Below are 12,424 nucleotides of genomic sequence, written 5' to 3'. Positions count from 1 at the left end.
CAGTACCTCAAAAGCTTCTCCGAAGAAGAAGAGATTATCTACACGGACGCCTCGTGCACTCTGGAAGGTTCCAACACTGGGGCGTTCTGGTACTTCAGAACAGGTGAAGCATCCTCATTCTCTATTACACAACCATGCTCGCTACCCGAAGCAGCCGAAGGGTACGCTAGCGGAAGCATTAGCTTACTACACTCAGACTCATCGCCAAAAGCTATCCACGTCTTCACAACCTCTCTGCAAGTAATAGAGACACTCCAATCACGAAGGAAGTTACCGGCATACGCCAGGTACATCCTCAGCCAAGCCTCCCGACTACGAAATCGATCCATCCGAGTAAGAATCCATTGGATTCCTGGACACACCAATATTCCGGGGAACGAGCTAGTTCATCAGCGAGCCTTGCAGCATCAAAGCAAGGAACAACTCGGAGATGACAGTTCAAAGCAGTCCGAAACGTCCATCCAAGGCGACGCTTATGAAGCCAACTACAGGGCGAAAGTGCACCGCCGGCGAGAATTAAGAGCTAAATTAGCAGACGCAACAAAACACGCAGCCCTACCCCTAAGGGCCACCCGCCTCTACGAAGTCATACTAAGAAGATTACAAACTGGAAGCTTCGCTACAATCACAGTAATTCACCAGATGTACGCGAATAAATACCCCGACCTCAAGTGTGCCTACTGCCAAGCCCCAGCAACCACGGAGCATATCCTATGGGTATGCCTAATTCATAACTCAAGCCGAGCCGCTTTTATAACAAGAGCCCAAATTACGCTACCAAACCTACAGCAAAACACGCAGGAAACAGCCCACTGGATACTCGAACATCCGCTCATCAGAGCCAGGCTGAACATATGGCGCAAAGCCTTGCGCACTGTGACCATCCCCTGTCCAGCCTCACCCGCTTAAGAAATACACCTTTGTTGACAAGTGTGTTTTTCGGCCACAGTGCTGACGCCGACAAGCGAGAGCACGCTGCATATAGTCAAATAAAGTTTTATTCTATTCAATTCCCATTGCGGAGCGGGCGATTGCACTGGCATCGAAAAAATAAAGGAGGCGCAGGTCAAACACACATCCACGAGATCCTTCAAATCGCTGATGTATGAAAGCCACTAAACGCAAGGCAACCCCATTTTTTGCATTCTTCAGACTTCGCAACAAAGCACCATGCAAGAAAAAGTTTGATAACGACACTACAGCGACATCAGATGTTGCGTGAAAGACGCCGCATGCATTGGCGTACGCAGCACAGTGCGGTAGCTACGAGCTAGTGTCATGGCACCGAAGCAACTAAAAACAAAAATCAAGAAAACAAAATTAACGTCGGCTGCGTCCAAACGTTCGCGCGCTTGCTTTTGTCGAGACGGCGCGAGTGCCACCACGCGACTCTGCTCGACCAATAAGGACGCTCAGACCTCATCGGCTGCCCTTGCTGGAGTACTCTGGCAGAAAGATAAAATAATCTCACTGCCTTTAGTTTTATTGGGGTGGCTTAGTTGCAGCAGTATTAGCTTGAGAAGCGGAGTTCAGCCAACGTTTATTGTTTCGCACAGTGATGTTGAGAAAGCAGTATCTTGTATTTTAGTATAAACGGTGCATTCTTTCATGTACTGGAAATACACGTCTTACCAGACCGTATCATGATACAGATAGAACATACTCAAAGAGCATCTAAGATAGTATCTAATATACATGTATCTTCGATACTGCCCAGTACTACTCTAGGCAGAAGTAATTACAGATCGGGAGGGAGAGGAGGGGTGTGGGGCGAGAGAGAGAGGTTTTAGACCTCCAGTGGGCATGATTTAGAAGAACACGCTGCTGGGATAGTAGTAGCATAACAGTAAGTAACTAGATTATTGCGCGAAACAGCTACCACCACAAAACTAATGCATGTAGTGAGTGTATATTCCTTATATGGTAATCCCCTATTCCGCCATAGTATAGTTATTTAACCAAACGATATTGGCTGCTGCTGATGGCGATGACAACTTACGCTGACAGCATAGAATCGATGGGCCACATTTAGAGAGATTACTATAATATTCGAAAGGAAACGTACAGTGCCAGAAATGTAAAAAAAGTCGTACCTGACGGATGTAAAGCACAGCCTCTAAACATTGTGATTGAAGCTGAAGCTTGGTTGTGGGCACCTCCTGGAATCTGTTTTATGACAGAAAGAGAGGAGAAAGAACAGTTAAGTGATTGATAAGAAGAGCAGAGGCGTCGGCCTGAGATAAATGTATGAGCAGCGAGGAACTGTGCAACGGGGAAAATGAGCGGCCAAGAGAGAAAAGAGATATAAGATTGGTGACCGTGAAGGCGGACGGAACAAGCTAAAGAACAAGCTTCATTTAGCTCGGAGGCCCCGATCTAAGTGCATGTGAACGAAGGAGTCGTTTTTCTCACCAACTACTGCACCGACTTTGTTGAGGTTCGTTGCATTTAAAAGAAAAAGTAAGAATCGAGTGACTGAAGCAAACAGATTTTGGTATAAGACTGTAAATGTTTTTCAAAAAATTTTTGAAAAAGTGCATAATTTCGGAAAACACAATTGTCAAGTTTAAACAAACCTCAGCAATCACAAAACATATCACATGACAAAATAGATCGCTTTTGCAAAACGCTCATAAATATTCAAGCAATTTCCTGTAAACTGTGAATTCACGTGTCTTATGTGTCTGTCTCAGATGATCTAACGAATGCAGTTTACAGAGCAGAGATATCTCATTCTTGTTTGCATTTGTTAACTTCGTGCACAAATGCTTCTGAAGCTGTTCACTTTCCTGGAATTTTTTTTATACTGCCACGCTCTGATTATAAATTCTGTTTAAAAGAGCGACTGGAATTTAACTGTTTCTATAAATGCCCCAAATTGTATTCATATTGGTCCAGCAGTAGTTTCCTCGTAAAATCCTTCCTGCGTTTTACGTGTGTTCGAGTATGTAAATCATAGTTGTCCCCTAGCTAAAGCTTTCTCTTAACGCAGAAGTCTGCTCATAGCCTAGAGCCCAAACCCGTACTTTAAAAAAAAAAAAACGTTTAACCTTGCACTCGGCTGCGGAAGGCTTGCAACAGCGAAGCTGGGCGATCGTAGCCCAGCATTTTCCGGAAGTGCGCGCGTACTTTTCATCTTATTACTCATGATGATGATAATGCATTTTCGCGCGTCTCGGACTTACGGCCGTCACTGCATCTTGCTTAGCGCAGCCTGCAACACCGACACCGCGTTCCAATGCCGACACCGCGTTCCAATGCACTGGAACGCCAATGCATTTCTCCACAAAGTTCGGGAATTAATATCGTGAAACTGGTGTCATCCAGAGAATTCGTTCCAAGTCGATCCGCCTTGGGAAGTCCACAGCTATAATTAGTAAATTGTAATATGAGCCGTCAGGTAATTAATTAAAACTTAATTAGTGAGTTTGTGTTAATTATTCGATTATGCATTTCAATTTTTCGTGCAAGTAATCTCCGCCTCTTCGAGTAGACCAGCTCATGAACTAGAATTGTGCTATCTGCCACAGGCAGCCTTTAAAAATTTTTGTAAGTGTTCGCTGAAACACCCTGTATGTATGCTATATAAACTATACAAATATACTATAGCGAGGAAAGCACGGTAGCGCGCGACAACGATTGCATCAGCCGAAGCAGCCCCAGCTTGTTCCGATTCGCATAACGCAAGGATCGCCGACATCTTTAAGTGGAACTAGGTGCATAGAGAAGCGCTGTTGTGTAATGTCGCAATTCCTTCTCCAGAATAGAACATGAAAAATTCGCAAAAAAAAAGCATCAGTGAAAGAAATCTGCCCTACAAGCATCTCAGTCTCAAATAATATCTTTACGATCTCAAATGCACTCTCTCTCCTCTTGTGCAGCCTTCAACCTCACTTGTCTGACATCCATTGTGATGGATACCCGCAAAGTTACTTTTTTTTTTAATGAAGGGGGTTAACATCCCGAAGCTGTAAGGGATATCGTTGGGGAGGGCTTGCGATTAATTTTGACTTCCTGATGATTTTTAACAGCAAAAGCTGTCAAAGGCTTTTGTGAGCATCATTTGTATCCTAGCTGTGAACGCGTGGCTTTAGTGGTTTTAGATACGCTGGAAAGCCATTTTCTATGCGGCATGATTGCGAGTAGAGCAAGTTTGTCGATGTTCATCTTTGAAGCAACTACAGCGCGCGAAGACCGAGACACGGTGAAAAAAGGGGGCGAAGAAAGAAGAACGTAAACTTTATTTTCAAATCAATCAGATTCGAGTCCGCCGTGTTTTAGTGGGTCTGGGCACCCGCCGCGGACGCGGTTCCGAGACCTTGTCTCGAAACGGCTTCCTCGGCTCGCTGGACGGCCCAGAGTTGTGCTGTGAGGTTCGAGCTAAGCAGTGCGGTCTTCCAGCGCGAGCGGAGGCTGGCGGTGGACAAGACGGAGAGGTCGGCACTGCCCGAATTGTTTGTTAATTCCTGACACTCCCATAACATGTGACTAAGTGTGACGACCTCGCCACACGATGTACATCTATCTGTTTGTAGTGTACATGTCTGGATACATGGCGTGCATGAGTCTGGGGTTTCTGTAAGAATCCGTTTGTAATTGTCTGTAGTGTACTGCTTGCGCCCTGTCTAACCTAGCGTCGAGAGAATGGGTGTACGCGTCTCTCTAACTGGCAGTGTGTCGTGATGTCGTGGAACCTGGTCATACGATCCTCCAACGCCCAGACGTTTGCTGTACCCCGCGGGGGTTCTTCCTCCGATGATGCTCGGTGAGTGAGGCCTCGAGCAACGCGGTGAGCCGCTTCAGTTGGGGGTGCTCAGTCCGAGTGTGTGCCGGGATCCATAGCAAGTGCCTTCGGTTATCGACGTCGGCCTCTCCCTGGTGTATGGGATGTCGCTTGAGTATGTGATACGCCTCTTGCGTTTGCGCCCATTTGCAAAATTGCGAATTGCCGTTTGCGAATTTCAGATCACGTATGTAGCCTTGGTTTGTGGGAGGGCCGCTTCCTCTGCCGCTACGGCATGTGCAGTGTTCACGGTGACGTTCGTGGAGCGGTTGCCTCGGTGGCTATAGTAACTGCCGCCACGAAACTCTTCCTGTCTCGATATACGGGCTGCGTCGGTGAAGACCACCTCCTAGTCGTTAGAGTAACTTTGGTTCATGTGTTGTGCCCTGGCTTTATGTCTCCCCGTGTGGTGTTGGGGATGCATGTTGCGAGGCAATGGGGGCACTTCGATATTTTAACCCGGTGATACTGTTCTTGTTTTCAAACAATTTTTTAACTCAGTAAAAAGGTGACTACCAAGTAATGTTCATTGTCTTGTATTCTTAGCATATAGGTGCACTATAGGGCAAGCAAAGAAGAGGAAATTCGCAGTCAGTGCTGCCCAATTCCTCATCTTCCTCAGATTTTAAGATTTATAGTGACAAAATTGAGCGTGTTTTCGTTTTATTGAAACTTACCGATTTTCATGACTGTGTTTCCCTTCTTCATGAAGTCTGTTCAGTGTACTACTATGTTTTCATTTAAATCTACTTACCTGTCTGACTAATATTGATTGATATTGGAGAGTTTCGACTGCATTATAATTTACGGATACATTAGCAATGTGTTGGGGCAATCCCTCCCATTACGTAATTTGGATGTGGAAGAAATGTAACAAACGCCCGTCGTGCATTGGGTGCACGTGACCAAAAATATCCCGACGCCGCCCACTACGGCGTATCTCATAAACATATCGAGGATTTAGCTCGTAAAACCCTAGAATTTATTTTTAGGGCACATGGAAAACGACATGTTGTGCCATCGTTTCCACAGCGCAACGTGTCGTTTTCAGTTAGCGCAGATCCCGCCTGAATATGAATAACAACCAGCCAATGCTTTCAAGTTAATAAACAGAAATTCGCCATGGTAAGCTTACGGACCACAGGATTAAAAAATAAAGGTTCATTTTTCCATAGCCTAGGCCCCACGCAAAGTAGTATTCTGTTTTGCAGTCTGCATAAGTGTATGCAAACAACACAGTTTTTATAAAAGCTTGTTCTCGTGTTAGTCGGTCCATAGCTAAAGCAATAACCACAGTGTTACTGCCTTAAGCATTGTGCTATATGGTTTCGTTGGGTGCAGTCACAAACTGGCCGGAAATGCAATGCTTTCTCAAACTTCGTGGTCCGTAAACTTCTGACTCTGAAGGTACAGTCTCCCGCATTTTTAGCTATATCGCGCGAGCGTCCATCACGCGTCATTTTAGCGCTTTAAGCGGCGATAATCAGCGAGACCGGCAGAAGTACTCTCAAGTGCACTAAGCACTCTCCTGTGCAAGAGTCGTCTAATGCGATGTTCCCTTCAAGTTGGCGTACGACCATATTTTAGTTTTCTAGGGCGATATAGCTAAAAGAACACCGCCCAAGAACTCCGTACAGATGGTTAACCAGCGAAGCTGAAACGTGAGGCCCCGGTGTTTAGCTGTGGGTTAATCCCGACGCTGTATTGAAGCGTTTCTCAATTATTGGTTACATGTTTGCGTTTCAAGTGAAATACAAGCGCCAATGGCGGGCGCATACTACTAACCACGACGCCGAGCTAACTCGAGATATCGAACGCATGCGACAACGGCGACCCGAGCAAGCGGCATTGCGGGCAGAGCAGCGTCAACACGGCAATGGCGGGTACGCGTTCGCCGGCGGGAGTTTGTCGAGCGTAATTTTGGCTTCGGCTGCGACCACGGAGTAAGATAAAACAGGAGCGCCGACTCCGCCGCCGCGCAACGCATCCGCTCGGGACAAACCGTGCAACGCAAATTATACATCGCGTAGCGCCATCTGTCGAGGCGCGTGGAAAACACTCGACAGCTTGCTTCCATGTGCGCATGCGCTGAGTGGAGGAGACCGGCGGCGACGGCGGTGCAGAACGGGCAGCGCGGCACCCGCAGAGCGTGTCGTCTGCTACAAACGGGGACCCTCGGCCGTCTCAATTTGACAGCAATGAAACACAAAAAATATATGCGCACGAATAATAAAAGCGCAAATAAACACGCGGTAGCGCTTTTATGCACGCATACGAAACATTTTCAGATGTCTTTAGAGGGAACAGACGATAAATGATGCTGTACAAAAAGACACAACAGAAGTACTTGTTTTTTACTCCTCTACGTCTGCGCGGAAGCGAAGGTGGGAAATTTTCGTCTTCCTTGCTTTGTTTACCATGTCTGCAGTATGTTTATTCATGCCTGACGGAACAAGGTATCTTCATACTTGTGCGTGAAGAGACTGAGCAACAGGACAGTGTTTTGTTGCCGGCTGTAAATCTGGTTATAGCAAAGGACGCGAGAAGTTTTCGCTCTTCGCTTCGCCATCTGATCTTCAACAACTCCACCAGTGGCGTCAAAAAATTCCTCAAATAAGCGAGCGCTTAAATCAATGGACAAAATATGTGCGCGACACTTCGAGGAGCAGCTTATTTTTGATATATAGTTACTTCAGCAAAGACAAAGGTGATGTCCTACTAGATCTAAAGAAAGTGCCTCGACTTCGAAGCGGAGCAGTTCCTTCAATTTGTTCAGGGAAGCCTGGCGTAGCTCAATGATGCTGAATGCCAGGAGGAACAAGAAGACGCCAATGCGGAAGGACGGGAGGAGCTCAATTTAAATTTATCTTTCAACTACACACAGTGCAGGTGCCTTTCCTTGCCCAGAGACATGCCGTAATGTAGAGAGAGAAAGAAAGGGAAAGAAAGACAAGGAGGTTAGCCAGTGTAAATACCGGCTGGCTACCCTGTAAATTCTCAGCCTTGCCTTCGAGATGATTCCCCCAGTTATGCAGACACATAATCAGAGCTTCTCTTGTGAAATAATAAGCAGGAAACACGGGCAGGAATTGCCAATTATTATGTTTATAGAGAATGGCGATTCTGCTCGCAAGAGAACCGGGCGACACGAAAAGCACCGCGAGAAGCAAAGAAGCAAGCGAAGCATCTTAGCACTTGATGCGTGCTCGGATAAAAAAGAGTGATAAACGTCAGCTTTTGCGTAAAACTTCTTTTCGCTGTCGTCTTTCATTGCTTGAGACCACCCGAACTGCCGTTATATCGCCTTACCATTTGCTATAGTTTTTCTTTCCGTCTTTGTTTATTTTCTGTTCCTGTGCCTTGTAAAGTTCCATGTAGGCGACCTCACAAATGCCCTGCATTTGGCCTGGTACAACAAAATGATACATGACTTGTTTCTCCTGCTAACGTCACTCCGTGAACCGCAAGAGCTATGCGCGCTACAGGCGTCAGGGCGTGCGCGGAGCAGACGACAAAACGGATAGGCAAGCAGGCGCCGCGAGAGAGCCCCCGCGCCTTTGCTCCTCTCCGCTACAGTTTTTCTTCATTCGTTGCGCCGTCTGGCGAACACGTTGCAGAATGTGTCCCTTCCAGACGAGCGGAGTCGGCGCTCCTGTCTTATCTTACTCCGTGGCTGCGACGAAACGTCCACGTTGAAATCGTGAAGTGGAACGCAAGCGCCAATGGCGGGCGGATGCAGCTAGCCACGACGCCGAGCTAACTCGAGATTAGAGTGTGTCTAGTACACTCTACTCGAGATATCGAACGCATGCGACAACGGCGACCCGAGCAAGCGGCATTGTGGGCAGAGCAGCGTCAACACGGCAATGGCGGGTACGCGTTCGCCGGTGGGAGTTTGTCGAGCGGAATTTTGGCTTCGGCTGCGACGAAACGTCCACGTTGAAATCGTGAAGTGGAACGCAAGCGCCAATGGCGGGCGGATGCAGCTAGCCACGACGCCGAGCTAACTCGAGATTCGAGTGTGTCTAGTACACTCTACTCGAGATATCGAACGCATGCGACAACGGCGACCCGAGCAAGCGGCATTGCGGGCAGAGCAGCGTCAACACGGCAATGGCGGGTACGCGTTCGCCGGCGGGAGTTTGTCGAGCGGAATTTTGGCTTCGGCTGCGACGAAACGTCCACGTTGAAATCGTGAAGTGGAACGCAAGCGCCAATGGCGGGCGGATGCAGCTAGCCACGACGCCGAGCTAACTCGAGATTATAGTGTGTCTAGTACACTCTACTCGAGATATCGATCGCATGCGACAACGGCGACCCGAGCAAGCGGCATTGTGGGCAGAGCAGCGTCAACACGGCAATGGCGGGTACGCGTTCGCCGGCGGGAGTTTGTCGAGCGGAATTTTGGCTTCGGCTGCGACGAAACGTCCACGTTGAAATCGTGAAGTGGAACGCAAGCGCCAATGGCGGGCGGATGCAGCTAGCCACGACGCCGAGCTAACTCGAGATTAGAGTGTGTCTAGTACACTCTACTCGAGATATCGAGCGCATGCGACAACGGCGACCCGAGCAAGCGGCATTGCGGGCAGAGCAGCGTCAACACGGCAATGGCGGGTACGCGTTCGCCGGCGGGAGTTTGTCGAGCGGAATTTTGGCTTCGGCTGCGACGAAACGTCCACGTTGAAATCGTGAAGTGGAACGCAAGCGCCAATGGCGGGCGGATGCAGCTAGCCACGACGCCGAGCTAACTCGAGATTAGAGTGTGTCTAGTACACTCTACTCGAGATATCGAACGCATGCGACAACGGCGACCCGAGCAAGCGGCATTGCGGGCAGTGCAGCGTCAACACGGCAATGGCGGGTACGCGTTCGCCGGCGGGAGTTTGTCGAGCGGAATTTTGGCTTCGGCTGCGACGAAACGTCCACGTTGAAATCGTGAAGTGGAACGCAAGCGCCAATGGCGGGCGGATGCAGCTAGCCACGACGCCGAGCTAACTCGAGATTAGAGTGTGTCTAGTACACTCTACTCGAGATATCGAACGCATGCGACAACGGCGACCCGAGCAAGCGGCATTGCGGGCAGAGCAGCGTCAACGCGGCAATGGCGGGTACGCGTTCGTCGGCAAGAGTTTGTCGAGCGGAATTTTGGCTTCGGCTGCGACGAAACGTCCACGTTGAAATCGTGAAGTGGAACGCAAGCGCCAATGGCGGGCGGATGCAGCTAGCCACGACGCCGAGCCAACTCGAGATTAGAGTGTGTCTAGTACACTCTACTCGAGATATCGAACGCATGCGACAACGGCGACCCGAGCAAGCGGCATTGCGGGCAGAGCAGCGTCAACGCGGCAATGGCGGGTACGCGTTCGTCGGCAAGAGTTTGTCGAGCGGAATTTTGGCTTCGGCTGCGACGAAACGTCCACGTTGAAATCGTGAAGTGGAACGCAAGCGCCAATGGCGGGCGGATGCAGCTAGCCACGACGCCGAGCTAACTCGAGATTAGAGTGTGTCTAGTACACTCTACTCGAGATATCGAACGCATGCGACATAGGCGACCCGAGCAAGCGGCATTGCGGGCAGAGCAGCATCAACACGGCAGTGGCGGGTACGCGTTCGCCGGCGGGAGTTTGTCGAGCGGAATTTTGGCTTCGGCTGCGACGAAACGTCCACGTTGAAATCGTGAAGTGGAACGCAAGCGCCAATGGCGGGCGGATGCAGCTAGCCACGACGCCGAGCTAACTCGAGATTAGAGTGTGTCTAGTACACTCTACTCGAGATATCGAACGCATGCGACAACGGCGACCCGAGCAAGCGGCATTGCGGGCAGTGCAGCGTCAACACGGCAATGGCGGGTACGCGTTCGCCGGCGGGAGTTTGTCGAGCGGAATTTTGGCTTCGGCTGCGACGAAACGTCCACGTTGAAATCGTGAAGTGGAACGCAAGCGCCAATGGCGGGCGGATGCAGCTAGCCACGACGCCGAGCTAACTCGATATTAGAGTGTGTCTAGTACACTCTACTCGAGATATCGAACGCATGCGACAACGGCGACCCGAGCAAGCGGCATTGCGGGCAGAGCAGCGTCAACGCGGCAATGGCGGGTACGCGTTCGCCGGCGGGAGTTTGTCGAGCGGCATTTTGGCTTCGGCTGCGACGAAACGTCCACGTTGAAATCGTGAAGTGGAACGCAAGCGCCAATGGCGGGCGGATGCAGCTAGCCACGACGCCGAGCTAACTCGAGATTAGAGTGTGTCTAGTACACTCTACTCGAGATATCGAACGCATGCGACAATAGCGAGCCGAGGAGGCGGCGTTGTGGGCAGAGCAGCGTTAACGTGGCAATGGCGGGAACGCGTTCGCCGGGGCCAACGCCCGCTTTCGGCGGGGGTTTCTCGAGCGGCACCTGGCGCGCGCGCTTGGATACGACGCAGAGAACGACGTCACTAGCGGCTCTGCGAATGGCGCGCACGCTTGGGTGCTACGTAGAGAACGACGTAACTGACGGCGCAGCCAATGGAGACCTTTATCGAAACATCTGACGAACGGTTTTTCGTTTCGCCTAGCCATATGCAGCTTTCGCTGTAAAATGCAGGAGGCTGTACATGTCATAGAAGTACAGGGGCCATATTTTAGCAGCGAAGCTGTTCTGAGTCGAGCCTTCGCCGTCTGTCTGACCAGCGGTGTCACGCAGGTCACGAGACCAGCAGAGGAGAGAGGCGCGCTGGGGGAGCAGGCGACCAAGGAGAGGCCGCGCTGGGCACGAGGAGCAGACGCGATGGGTATAAGAGGTGTTTCTGTGAAAAAACGCAAGCTGCGCAAAAATAAAATTGCACCTCAGGCTGCGGATTTGAACCACCGACCTCCGGGTTGCGAGAACACCACGCTAACGCATTTAGCCATGTCGATTTCTTTTTATTTATTGATTTAGCCATTGTCGATTTGTCATACGCTCCCTTTAAAGCGTGGTTTTATATGCATGAAGAAGCAGACGCGGCGCCCGCAGCTCGTGCTCGTGCTCGGCACGCGCTTGTGCCACTGCTCCCACGTTCGTCGACGTCGTCTGCTTACACAGCTAGCTGCGTTGCCGCTAATCATTCCCGCGTAGAATTTCACTTTTCTGTCGTCGTAATGGGGTGGCCGCGTTGACGGGGGTATGAGCCATTGCTTAAGGAGGTACGAGCCGTTCATTGTCTTACGTAACGGATAGATTTAATTTTGAAGCAATTTAATTTCGAAGAATCGCAAGCGGCAATGGCGGGCGAATTCTGCTAACCACGGCGCCGAGCAAACTCGAGACAACGGCGGACTGCGGGCATGCCGTCAGTGACGTCGTTCTCTCCGTCGCAGCTGAACGTGTGTGTAACCTCATAATTGAGTTTCATGAACCCACAGTATTAACCCAGTGATAAACAGAGGGACCGCACGTTTCAGCTTTCGCTGGTTAACCGCCTTCACGGAGTGAAAGGGCCGACGATTTTTTTTTTTGTATATTTTGATATGTGTCCAATGAAGACAGCTGCGTGACGAGTAGTTACAAATCGGTTTGACGTACCTTGCGCTAGGTAATTCGCATAGTTGAGTTGGTTCCGCTGGCTGGGACTGATCCTATGCTAGCCAATGCATCGCTTTGGACCCTGGAAGCAAAG

At 49.9% G+C, this 12,424-nt stretch overlaps 1 long non-coding RNA gene across 1 annotated transcript in view; it reads right to left on the bottom strand.

Moving 5' to 3' along the window:
• LOC125943116 (uncharacterized) overlaps window positions 1–12,414 on the bottom strand; it is a 33,859-nt gene extending 21,445 nt beyond the window's left edge. The window contains exons 1-2 of the long non-coding RNA XR_007465570.1: window positions 12,331–12,414; window positions 2,094–2,166 (exon numbers count right to left, since the gene is read on the bottom strand). This is a non-coding gene — a long non-coding RNA (uncharacterized LOC125943116). The remainder of the gene's footprint in view (window positions 1–2,093; window positions 2,167–12,330) is intronic.
• Between the last annotated feature and the right edge of the window lie 10 nt (window positions 12,415–12,424).

The sequence above is a fragment of the Dermacentor silvarum genome, chromosome 2 (assembly GCF_013339745.2).
Source record: "Dermacentor silvarum isolate Dsil-2018 chromosome 2, BIME_Dsil_1.4, whole genome shotgun sequence".
NCBI classification, from domain to species: Eukaryota; Metazoa; Arthropoda; class Arachnida; order Ixodida; family Ixodidae; genus Dermacentor; species Dermacentor silvarum.
Note: the sequence above shows the minus strand (reverse complement) of the source record. Positions and strands in the feature narration are given on the sequence as shown.